Here is a 14,267-nt window from a genome sequence, read left to right on the forward strand (position 1 = left end):
GTCAGCAAATTACCTATATACAATATACATGGACATCATAGAGCCACTGTTGATAGTCTTAGGTTCGCTGTAAACAGCAAACATATTCTCAAAACATTAAGATGAAACACGTAGTTATATTGCCATTATCCTAACAACAACAAAAAATGAAGGCATGAATCAAAACTAAAATATTATAACGAAACGTATCACTCTTAACAGCTTGTTTGTTAGTTTGCTTGTTGTTTGACGCCGCACAATATTACAGCTATACGGAGGCGGTTTGTTTGTAATGGAGTCTGGGTCAAGCAATCTAGTGATCAATATCATGAACATCGATCTACACAGCTGGGATACAATAACATTGGTCAACCAAATCAGCGAACCTGACCACCCGATCTCGTTAGTCGCCTTTTACGACAAGCATGGATTTCTGAAGACCAATTCTAACCCGGATGTCCACGGGTCGTCTGGCGCAGAGAACGTGTGGAGAAGAAGAGGTACCATTGTTGTCTTGTCCTGTCTGCAAACGGGGATTGTAAGCATGTGCTGAGTAGGGGCTGAAGTAATCGTATAGATCCAGAATGTTGTTAATTGTCAATGTCAGTCCGCCAACTATTCGAGAATGTGCATCTTGCATCTCTTTGACCAAGATTCCTGCCATGAATCTTCTTTCACTAACAGTTTATTAATTTGATGTTTTCCAGTACTGTCCAAATAATCATTGCCAAATAACGTGTATTGATATTTGCTCGGGACATTGAATTGTTTATTAAGGAAACCGTCCACCTGTGTTTCAAAATGTTCCTGAAAACAGCCTTTTGAAAAATATATTAATGTCAAAATCGTCTGATCAGACGCATATCGTGTAACTATCTCATTAAACAATAATAAAAGCCTCAAAAAGGTCTATCCAGTGTATGCATTTTCGATATGATTTATTGCACGTGGCAGTTTACAGCGAGGAAAATCCATTTGTTTCAATGAACTAATGGTATCATTTTTAATTTCTTAAAACACGTCAATTTTAAGTATGATAATCATATTCATGAACATCGGCTTCCAAATTTGCGTTTTGAATGTTTTGCCCGTGAAAACTACATCTGAATCTATTATAGATTGCACTTCACAATATTAAATTATTTGAAGACAAGGAATGGTGACGAAGGCCGGTATCCTACCTCTACTGAAATCCATTGCTGATCGACAGAGAGACCATGGTGATAGTGTTTGATAGGAGGTATTCTGAGATCGGTGTCTATCCTGACATGTGTACTGACCGCCTATTAAATATCCACATATTGCTTTAAAACAGACCTTTCTCTTGGGGTCGTAACTTTCATTTCACTGGTTATCTCCCTTTTCGAAGGAATTGGCCATCGGCGAATTCTTATACCATTAATCATTCAGGTTGTAGAGCGTCGTCGGAAGCTTTGTCTGATTCCAACAAAATGCATCTGTAGTAACCTGATACCCTATCTCCAGGGATGAGATTTCAATCAATGATTACATGTGGAGACTTCTTTTCAAACTAGGGAATAATTGTTTCGGCAGACATTAAAATGTTCTTTTAAAACTCATAATATAATTAAGTAAGATTATAAGATCTGTTCTTGATAAGAAAGAAAATTGACTGATTTTTTAAACTTGAAAATCATACGATCAGTTAGGACGAATATTTTAACTGAAGTTTGCAGCACTCCAGGCAAAAGAGGGAGGATGGTAAATAACTGTGTCAGGATATGATGGCACGCAGACAAGCAATGCGCTGAACATCAAATAAACACAGTATAAAAATAGTCAAGATTATGGAGAAATCCTGTTTAGGCAGAATCTATTCCGGATTGGACAGATTCCGCGATATATTTGTATTCACACTATCCATCTAAAAGCTTTAGCTAAATTTAAAGCATACATTAACGATAGATCTATGTCGACAGTATGTTAATGACAATTAAGAATTTTCGCGTAGTGTTATAGGAGAATCAGAAAATCATTTGCCCCTCCAATGTCGATTGTTTGCAGATTCCTGAGACAGTATGTTACTAAACTGTTAGGGTTATTTCCATCTAACCAGTGCAAACGTAAAATGTCATTCTTAAGCTTGGGGAAGAGGCTGGTATCGCTGGGACCCCTTTTTCCAAACTAAAGATGTGATTGAAGTAACTTGGGATCAAACTCCGACCTGATGGTGTTAGAGTGTGATTGAGGTATCTCGAGAATATATGTCAACCTAAGCTGTTTGGGGCGTGATTGCGGTACCTGGGCATCAATACAGCAGGGTATTATAAACACAATGGGTAACGTAGGTGATGCCCGCTGTAAGTGTTGTATAAGCTGCTTTTGAATGACGGTTGTCGATGTTATGTAAGATGTACATGCATGTATTTGACCACTAATAGGCTGTAGGTAGGGCATTCAGCAGTGTCAGCTACATGTGCTATATAGGAAACGTTTGGAAGACATTTATCAGTGTTACGTTATGTTATACAGACAACGCATGGAAATCATTTATTAGCATATATATGCGTTACATGCAACGCATGGAAGGCATTTACCAGGTTATATATGTTATATGGTCAACCCATGCAAGACATTAATCAGTGTTACATATGTTATATAGGCAACCCATGCAAGACATTTATCAGTGTTACATGTTATAAAGGCCATGCATTCAAGACATTTATCAGTGTTACATATGTTATATAGGCAACCCATGTAAGACATTTATCAGTGTTACATATGGTATAAAGGCCATGCATTCAAGACATTTATCAGTGTTGCATATGTTATATGGTCAACCCATGCAAGACATTTATCAGTGTTACATATGTTATATAGGCAACCCATGTAAGACATTTATCAGTGTTACATATGTTATATGGTCAACCCATGCAAGACATTTATCAGTGTTACATATGTCATAAAGGCCATGCATTCAAGACATTTATCAGTGTTACATATGTTATATGGTCAACCCATGCAAGACATTTATCAGTGTTACATATGTTATAAAGGCCATGCATTCAAGACATTTATCAGTGTTACATATGTTATAAAGGCCATGCATTCAAGACATTTATCAGTGTTACATATGTTATAAAGGCCATGCATTCAAGACATTTATCAGTGTTACATATGTTATATGGTCAACCCATGCAAGACATTTATCAGTGGTACATATGTTATAAAGGCCATGCATTCAAGACATTTATCAGTGTTACATATGTTATAAAGGCCATGCATTCAAGACATTTATCATTGTTACATATGTTATATGGTCAACCCATGCAAGACATTTATCAGTGTTAGCTATATCATGTAGGCAACGCAGGCGCAGATCAGCCAGTGACGTCCAGGACGGTTGAAGCACTGCTGGAGTAATTCCATCAAGAACTGGTTTAACACATCTTTGTTATGCGGTTGTGAGGTGACAACACTCATGTCACTCCCAATGGGAGTACACGAGGTGCAAAGTCAAATGAACTATGTCAGCATTACAAACATATATAGAAGTACAATATCGATTAACCTTGAAACAAACCAGTAGTCGTAACGTTTCCGGAGTATTGTAAACAAACAACAAACAGTCCCGTAGGATTAGTTAACGTCGTCAACGTCATTATGTCGAGTTACCTCTTCCGGCGCCGCCATATTTAACAACTACATCTTTACAATTTGGCTTCCTCTGTCCCCAAACTGGTTCTGTAAATATAGATCTCATCACTTTAATATTCCATACCGATATTCTGTGTATACCGTGAACTAGCTACAGGTACTATAGTCCAATTCCCTACAATTAACTGCGCATTGTTACGCCCCTTGTGCACAAGAGTTTACTCTCGGGTGGATATGACAGTGTTACTTAGTAACACTCTGCACTCTGTTCCTGCTTGTGGGTTCCACAAAAATGATAAATGTCTGATATCTGCACTGATATATTCAACTATATGGCGGCTGTCTGTAAGTGATCGAGTCTGTACCCGGCAATCAAGAAGAGGATCAGTATCCACACTATTGGGACCCGATGTCATGCGTCAAACAAGTCAGCGATCCTGACAAGTGATCACCTGTTAGTCGCCTCTTAGGACAAGGGTAACTTAAGATCAGTTCTTACCCAGATCTTCCTGGGTCTGGAATAAATGAGCGGAGTTAAACCCATCTCACTCACTAACACATTATCAGAAATTGGACATTCTGTTTGCATCCTAGAATTATTGCAATATTTCTTTGTGCTGATGATTAGTTTTGCTGTAATTTCTTCATACCGGTAGTCCAGGTGAGTTTCAAGAAACCATCTTTAAACTCAAGAACGTTCATGAATGAAGCTTTTCACACTAGACCGCAAAATCATGAGCTTGTTGATACAGTTTATGCGAAGGCGGAAACAGAACTAAGTATATCATAATGATTCTCATCACACAATAATCGTAATAAAACAATCATAATCGACAATACTCACCAGTTCCGCGGAGGAAGAACTGCCAAGGCGTATCTTAAAACAACTTTCCCATCGTGCACCTATAATGCAGTCTTCTCTACCACCATATTCGAGTTCTTACGAGAACACCTGACAGGTAAACCGTGCTTGCGCTGTGTTTAGAGACAGGTGAGACAGTTATGCAGGTATTACCAGGCGGCGGGGCTGTCGACTCCATCCAACCGTGTGATATATGATACATCTCCAGCCTCAGGCTGGGTCAAGAGTTCAGGGGTCAGTTATTAAGTCGCTTTGATGTCTCCGTTTCTAAACCTAATGACCTCCAAATTATGTGAATTTCAACCTATGTTTCCGAGAATCAACCAGTGGAAAATGCGATAATGATTGAATAATTTAAGTAGCGAAAGAACGATAAGGAACGCGACAGATAGGATCATGTACAAATTATTGATGTGTATGTACATTAGGGTACATTAGGGGACTAGGGGTATCCTAGTTCAGCAATCTCTCGTAAGTGTATGATAGTAATCAAACGGCTTGAGTTTTCGTTTTCACATTTTTAATACACCCATATGTGCAAAGGTAACCTCGACAAACGCCTTTGAAACCGAAGGAAAAAGAATGAGTGGGTGAGCATTGTTATATGCCGCTTTTCATGAAGCGTCGCTGTACCCATGCAGGTATCGAACCCGCTCCTTCCGAGTAAGGAGTTTATTTTTTAACTACTAGGCAACCGCACTGTCTCTCAAAACCCTGAATACGATGTTGACCTTGAGAGTAGAAAATGTAAATGCGTTGAATATTGTTTTCATATGATTTGAATAGCTGTGACATATATAACATACACATCTAAGGTGTTTACATGGATGAATGTTGAATCGGTACGGTATAATTCAACGCCTGGTATGTGTATTCGTTTTGTTTGTTTTCGTGTTGTATATAGCGGTAGTTATGTAATGGTGTATGCACAAGCATGTGCAAATAGCTCCATGTTACAAATATCGCACCCTGAAGATGCGGGTTAGAATTTATTTGTCAGTAATTTCAGTACATTGACGGTTCGAATCCCGGAGGGTACTCAAACCAACAAAAGTAGTAGAATTTGGACCCAGCTCCACAAAGCGATCGTAGAGCTAAGAACTTCCATATCTTACCGTAGACTTACGACTGTCGTAGGGCGACGATTGCTTTGAAAAACAGGGTCCTGTTTTTAAAGTGTAATGTCAAATATAGCCTGTGTTACATTTGATCGCTTTCTACACGGTATTGTGTAATCATAAACATGTTGGTAAATGCACGTGTAAAATAATCAGTATGGAAGGATTACATTAGGAAAGAACTGTAAAAATCTATTGAAGTTCAGCTGTGATATTTTATCAATCAATCTAATGTCTATGGTAATGTATACAGTTACGGACTAAGAGCTAAGACTATCTTAAGTGTATATTACGTTGTGTGGGCTACGGTCTCCATTGCGCTGAGACTATCTTATGTCTATGTAAAGGTATGGACTTACGGTCTCTGCACTAAGACTATCTTATGTCTATGTTAAGGTATGGACTGATGGCTTACTGTCTCTGCGCTAAGACTCTCTTATGTCTATGTAAAGGTATGGACTTACGGTCTCTGCACTAAGACTATCTTATGTCTATGTTAAGGTATGGACTGATAGCTTACTGTCTCTGCGCTAAGACTCTCTTATGTCTATGTTAAGGTATGGACTTACGGTCTCTGCGCTAAGAATATCTCATGTCTATGTAAACTTATGGGCTTACGGTATCTGTGCTAAGACTATCTTATGTCTATGTTAAGGTATGGACTTACGGTCTCTGTGCTAAGACTATCTTATGTCTATGTTAAGGTATGGACTATGGTCTCTGCACTAAGACTATAATATGTCTATGTTAAGGTATGGACTTAGGGTCTCTGCGCTAAAGCTATCTTATGTCTATGTAAAGGTATGGACTCACGGTCTCTGCGCTAAAGCTATCTTATGTCTTTGTAAAGGTATGGACTGACGGTCTCTGCCCTAAGACTATCTTATGTCTGTGTGGGACTTAAGATCACCCTAACGTTAAGACTATCATATGTCTGAGTTAAGGTGTGGGAGCTAAGGCCCTCTTGAGACCGACATCAGAGGTACGCACATTTCACCCTCTGTTTTTGGAAAAATATGGTAACATAAATTTATGAACAACCTTTGTATAACTGGTATAATTTCTACTGGGTCTGAAGTCTCACGGTCAAGGTTATTGCACACCACTGTCCCCAGTGCCAACATTAATTCTTTATGGTCCTTTCAAAATTTAGTGACGCGTAGAATAATATCGAAACTGATTTATAAGTACGCAGTCAAATGCACATGTGCATTTAAGATCTAGTTCTACCACCCTCCAACTGAAAGAAAGAAATGGACCCCAAATATATATATGCAGTGGATAAAACTGATTATGATTATATGTAAATATTGAAATTATGAATTATGGATAATGATCTATTTTTTCGTTGACACTGATATAATATTAATGATCATAAATATATCAACATCCCTAACTTATTTTGTCCGGTATATTTGTTTTTAACAGATTCATCTAGGAGACATTCATTTCGTAAAGCTTTTTATCAACTATCACAGTTTGACTGTTTAACAAGTAAGATCTATCTATTTACTTGCAAAATGTTGATAACTTCAACGGGTGTGCCCACTGTTCAACACTGACCTTTGAAATATCTCATCTTCACTTATGAGTCGATTCTGTTGCGACTTGAGTAGATTGCATATGTGCGGTAGGTGATTTGTTGAATCACTCTGACTATGTAAAATAAACCGAGGGATACAATACGAGATATGTGAATATACACTTAGGAAGGTCTTCTTTACCTTCATCATGACCTTGAACTTATTTGGTTTCTTAAGAGATGTAGGTAAAGCTAATACAAACGTTCAGTCTAAAAATGAATGTAAACCATGGATTTGGCGTGTACGATTTTCTCAAGAGAATTCACATGGACTGGTGTTTTAATGCATTTCAGGAATTGCAATTGATGGAAAGATTTGTGCATAGGATCACGCCGGAAATCAGTTCACTCAATTCACAACGACAATGTCCTTTTATAGCGTACAAGATATCATTGCTGGAAATAGGATACTGACCATATCATACTGACCCCCCCCTCCCCCTACACACACACACACACTCTCTCTCTCTCTCTCTCTCTCTCTCTCTCTCACTTCCCCCTCTCTCTCTCACTCCCTCTCTCTCACTCTCAGTCTCCCAGCGCTTACCGGTTAGCTAGTTAGGGCTCCCAATAAGATTTTTCTTAAGTCCTGAATTGAGTTGGTAGGCAATGTAGCGTTCCAGTCCAGAAATGATAGATTGGATCTTCTTAATTTTTAATATTCAACTCGGCCGCAAGACCCAGGCATGGACTTTGTTCTTTGCAGGTGCGCCCCCGGGGGGTTTCAGGGGCTAATTGGTCCCCTGTGACCCCTGCACGTCGATAACAGTACTTAAACTACGGTACGGTAAACGGTAGCTTACCCGCGTTAAGACATCGATTTGTGGGTCATTGTGACCCGATACTTGGATTCATTGGTCGAGGTGGTGGTTGCAGTGCAGGTCCCCGTTTCACAAAGCTCTCGTAAGCCTAAGATCACGTAAGTTTTCTCGTAGCCATTGTGCCTCCTATGTTGTAACACAGGAGCTACGGATACTACGAGAAAAGTTACGAGATCTTAGGCTTACGAGAGCTTTGTGAAACGGGCCCCAGGTCCTGGTATTGCTGTTAAATATTTAGGACTGCATAAAAACTTATCTTATGCCACTACTGAAATAATGGAATGGGTTCATATATCAGCGTTCTTGCAGTTGACAAGACTCTTAGAAGCTAGTGGGATCTGGGATCCCTTTCACGAAATGTTTAGGTTATCTTAAGTCAATAAGGTATCCTGGGCGCATTGTTAAAGAATGGGAGTTAAGGTTAACCTTAGTTAAGGTTGTTTCGTGAAAGGAGCCCCTGGTTGTCAGGCTCGCTGAATTTTTTGACCACATGTCTTCTTGTCCCAGTTGCTTAAATCGATGCTCGTTATGCAATTCACGGGATTGTCTGGTCCAGACTCGAATACTTACAGACCGTCGTGACATCGCTGGCATAATGTGAGTGCGTCACTGAACAAATGTTTGTAATAACACATACTGATTGACCGATATGTTTTACACGGCAGTGATGCTTAGACATCGTGAAAGAGCTAGGTCGGTGCACGCACCGACATAAAACACAGTCACTTTCAATGGTATTGCAGCTGTTGAAGAAAGCAGGGCCGAGATTTTCGAAGCTCTCTTAGCATTATGATAGTCGTGAGTGCCATACATTAACATTAAGTTACGACTATCTTAGCGCTAAGAGAGCTTCGAAAATCTAGGCCCAGAACTATAATACTACAACAGTAGCACTGCTATGGGCTGATGTTTCCCGAACGGCAAATGGCGGTATATAACCGTTACTATTTGATACTGTTGAAAAATATTGATTACTAGAAGAATGTGATCACATTATTTGACCATTACTCAAAGAAACTTTAATGGTATTTGATGATGACTGCAAAATTTTGTTACAGACATTTGAGAAATTCTGAAAGATGATGTTCAAAGGCATTTGAACATTACTCAAAATATTAACAAAAATATTTGCACATTGTTAAAATAATAGCAGATGTATTTGACCATTACTGAAACATTAACAAAGGTACTTAAAAGTCACATTAAAGGTACTGGATCATTACTGAAATATGGTGTAAGATCTGTGCTGCGTGTAGACAAGACAAAGCCCTGAGCCGATGATGAGCCTCACCTGGTTGACTCTGCGGTGATCAACCGAACCCTCTTTGCTGTATTGTTTTTAACTTAATCAGTAAAATATACCATTAATGGACATTTATAATGCGCCTGTATCCAACCAGTTCTGCAAACCTCACTGTGCTACAATAAAATCAGAGAGTAAAGCACACCAAACTAAACATCGGGGGTTTGAAAAGGTGGTAATAGATGTCCTTGAAGATATTTTCAAGCGAGATTTGAATCATAAAGTTTAATGTTGACAAGCAGACGATTCCACAGACTAGGAGCTGCAGGGGACACAAAACGGATCAATGTGGGGATTTGAGAATCGCAGTTATGCGATCAGACTTGGATTTCAAAGACAAACTGCGAATCGCAGTTCTGTGATCAGACTTGGATTTCAAAGACACAATGTGAGCAACTGTATTCTGAATGTTTTGGTGTTTGTAATGCTTGTCTTTCGTTTGCAGCATAACCCGACAAGGCATTCCTAACAAAAACTAAAGACGTGCCAATGTTAACGATAATCACGAATCGCTAAAAAGTAGGATCTGCCGTTTGGGTATATGTTTCATATATCTGTTGATATATAGGCCATGTTCTTTTCCCAGACGCAGTATGGATACTGTTGCATGAATTTAATTGGAACAAAGCTAAAAGAAATAAAGTAAAAAAAATTAATAATTTTTTAACCGTGGTTTTTAATTCTATCGTTGCTGGAATTTACTTAAACCTGAGATATGGAGACGTGATAAGAAGTTCGCATCATCTTGGAATAGCAAAAAATATTATCGATTTTAGTTCCTGTGTAATGTACAACCATGTGAGGTATTTGAAACATATAATTTCAATCTTATTTAATGGCTCAGCGAGTCAAATTCACATACACGCGCACGCAGACTGTCGTAGTACGTGCGTGTGTGCGTGTGTGCGTGTGTGCGTGTGTGCGTGTGTGCGTGTGTTTTAGAGTGCGTGTGAGTGTGTATGTCTGTAAACATTGTCTTGGATTGAGATTTTCCAGGTAAAAAAACTAGAAATATATGTGAAAACTGATCCATAAATATTTTTTCTGCTGGAACGTAAAGGCTGAAAGCCATCACAGGCACGCTCTATTGTCTGTACAACCACTGACAGACTGAGTTTAGTTTTACGCCGCTTACTGCAATATTCCAGCAATATGACGGCGCGAGGACACCAGATATAGGCCTCACACATTGTAGCCATGTGAGGATTCGAACCCGGCCACTAGGCTACCCCACCGCCCGCCTGTACAGCGAATTACAGCTCCTTCAACTACAAGACATATATTAACATATAGTAACAATAATTTCTGAAGGTGTTTAAGAAATAAGGAATATATCGCCTTCAACAATGAATACATTTGACACATGAAGAGCCGTTGTGCAGAAAAAGATGTTTTGACAAGAAGAAATATTTGTACACTGTCTGCTTGTGTCTGAATATTATTTCAGAGTGATTTTGAATGTGTGTTTGTAAACATTGTTTTTAGGCTGAGATATCCCAGTTCAAATAGCCTTTCCGATAATGAATGTGAAAAACTACCCATAAATATGTATTTTCGGTTGGAACATACTGACCGCAACCTACTACAGGCACGCGATACCCATCAAACACGGAATTAATAACGCTCTATTATTTGGGATCATCAAGACGTGATCTACTGGCTAGCAAGCAAAACGTGAATTGTACAGAATGAACAATGCGTGTTACATCCTGACGACTTTAGAAGATTAATATCACTTTGCGTTCATATGTAACAATTTTTGTGAATTAACCCAAATGTTTTTCCTCCCAAAAACATGCTACGAGATGAATAATCACACTTCATGGCTTTGTATCGTGTCGATCTTGTTTACAAGAATATGGATGAGAGGGCCTATTAAACATTTAACTGCATTTAGACATTTCTGTTAAATATTCATATTTAAACGCCTGTCAACATATGATAGTGAAATAGCAGGTAATATAACATTAACTTTATATGGATTTTACACGTTCCAGATGGAACTCTAGGGGATCCTGCCCGTGAAGATCCCGCCAAGAATTGATTTCCACTAACCCATGCTTGTCGTAAGATGTGACAAACGGGATCGGGTGTTACGCACTCAGTCACTCACACTCTCCACTCCACTAGACTCCACTAGACTCCACTTCAATCCACTCCATTATCAAGCGTATTATTTGTTATATTTGCGATTACAGTTTCTTCATAGAGTACAGATTCTATTACTTTTAGGGAGTTCAGTCCCATACGGGATTCGAAACTACACTCAAAACTCCCAGATGGGATTCAACACCCCTAAAGTACTAGAACTACAATCTGTACTTTACTAAGAAGTGCAATCCAAAATATAACATATGTTACATTTGGCCACTTTCTAAATGACATTGTGAACCGACAGAACGTTCACAGAGCAAGACAGAAGTTGACTAGCCATACAACTTGTTTTTTCTTCATCTTTACAATTTCTAAAAGGCCTCTCAAAGAACAAAACAAATTGCACTGCGTGTTGATTGCAGACTTATCGTCATCACAGTATTTTTCATAAATTACGATTTTATCAAATATTACGATATACGTTGAAAGGTATAGAAATATATGGTTTCAATGTTGGTGTCTCTACTTGAAAAAGTTCCTCTTGACAAAAATATATTTCCGGGATTCATAGGAAATTCTCACGAGTCACAATGACCTAACTGAAAAACCTTGCAAAACAATGGCTCATTTCCTGTAAACGACTTTTGACTTCGAGACAGAACGTCTATTTACGTAATTTATTGTAATATTAATATGTCATTGTTTGAACGGGTTTTCTTCTGAACCCATACTCGATGTAAACGAGTGCAGACAGTAAAACCCTTTGGTTTACTTTTGTGTTTACGATGTCGATAAACATCATGTGTTGGTCATTTTCCGGGTGTTATTGAGTATTTGAAGCACGGGAATATTTCATTTGACGCATTTCCGTGCTTCAAATACTCAATAACACCCGGGAAATGGCCAACACATGATGCTGAAATATTACATGTTGTGTTGTGTACGAGTTTAGCAACATACATGTTGAATTCTTTATGTTGATGGTTTAGGCTGAATGCGTGATGTACCAGGAGAGTACCCTTGACATTATTCCACCTGGTGTCACGTCACATGTAAACGCATATTTCTGTTACAAGTCACTGATTTTCAAAATGGCGAATGCACAGCTAGACTACAAGAGTATACCTTCGCCCGGAGGTGGTAGATATTTATAGTGAGTATGGTTTTACGGCACGCCTTAAGAAATATTTCAGCGATACCATGGCGGGGTAGATCAGAAATGGGCTTCACACATCGTGTCCATTTGAGGAATCGAACCTTGGGTCTTCGGCGTGACGAGCGAATGTTCTAACTACTTAGCATTCCCATCGCCCCTAGCTTCATTGATCGTAGGACAAAACCCCCTGTGGATAAAACTACCTGGGACAAAAGTCCCTAGGGCAAATACCCATAAGGACGAAAACCCAAATGTAAACCTGTGGACAAAACCCCCAAGCATGTTTTAACTACTGAGTGATTGACTTGAGTGACATCTTTTTATTGAATCAGTAATAGAGATTATCAGGAATATGGATTAACATGTTTCATTAATTTAGTATTTCGTATATCAAATCGAGAGACCACATGGCTTCAAGATAGTTCAACATATGTTCCAATCGAAGAGATGCTAAATGCTTGGCAAATAGCTCGTTCTTTGGTTGTTGTTTTTGTTTGTCCTACATGGTGTTTTTCTTTGTTTGTTTGTTTGTTTGTTTGCTTTTTGTTTGTTTGGAGTTTTTTGTGCTAAGGGATTTGTCCATGGGAAGTGTTGTCCGCACAGCGCTCCACTGTTCCCGTTACATTGAAATACTGTAATCCTAAATGCCTGGCAACTAGCTCGTTCGATTGGACGATCCAACATTCTGCTTGCTCTCCGGTCACGAAGCGGTATTTTTCGAACCCATCCATTATGAGCTGATAATAAACAACAATACGAGCTTTAGGCACTTTGTGTTTTTGAAATGTCATAAATTCCAGAGCATGAAACGAAAAACAAATTACTCAAATAAATCGAAAGAACGCACATTTGAGATGGGCTATTATAACATGTGAAAGCCGAACTGACAGTTAATATGGCTTGCATGGTATTGCAGTTATAAATGTGAGTCAGAGAATATTTCTGAGAAAAATTGATGAGAAATGTGTGGTTTCAGTGGTTTAAACTAAGATCTTCGATAGTGTATGGTGGATGAAATTCACGTCAGCCACGACAGGTTACGATGACTCTTAGACAAGTGGGATATTTTTGTTAGAAGGGTTGTAAGGATTAACTAATTGTCGTCGCATATTGTCAACTACGGCTATAAGGAGTCAAGATAACAATGGCTGCCCACTAAAGGTACTTGGGAACACAGTGCTTTTGCATCATCAGACTAAAACGAAGAGAATTATATTCATGAATATGAACACAAAGTTTGTGCTAGAACAGTTCAACGTTGCATGGAAATACTGTTTGTATGCTTCCAACCTGACAACGCTTCCTGGATGTGTCCGGAGTTGTGGTGTAGCTTAGTAGTTAAAGCATCCTCCCGTCAAGACCGAAAACCAGGGCCTTACATGTGTACAAAATTGAAGACCAAATAATCTCCCCAACACAAAATGGGTGACCCCCACTTAAATTGACCCTTGACAAAATCACGACTGAAACTTGGCAAAACTGTGTCAACAAGGCAGCTAACGTCATTGAACAAGGTATGGCTGGATGGTTTACAACAGGCAACTGTGGCACCACTTGTCATCCCTTTAAGTCGTGACTATGACACTACGACAGACGAGGAACCGATAGGTCTCCCGGAATAGAGATTTTGAGATGTCCCCTGCCATGACTGGCTGTTCCGTTTTTGCGGCTTCATTCCGCCGTAACAGATAACAACTTTTGCCTTTTCAGTGATGATAGTTTCTTAAACATCTT

The sequence above is a fragment of the Haliotis asinina genome, chromosome 9, assembly GCF_037392515.1.
Source record: "Haliotis asinina isolate JCU_RB_2024 chromosome 9, JCU_Hal_asi_v2, whole genome shotgun sequence".
Lineage (NCBI taxonomy): Eukaryota > Metazoa > Mollusca > Gastropoda > Lepetellida > Haliotidae > Haliotis > Haliotis asinina.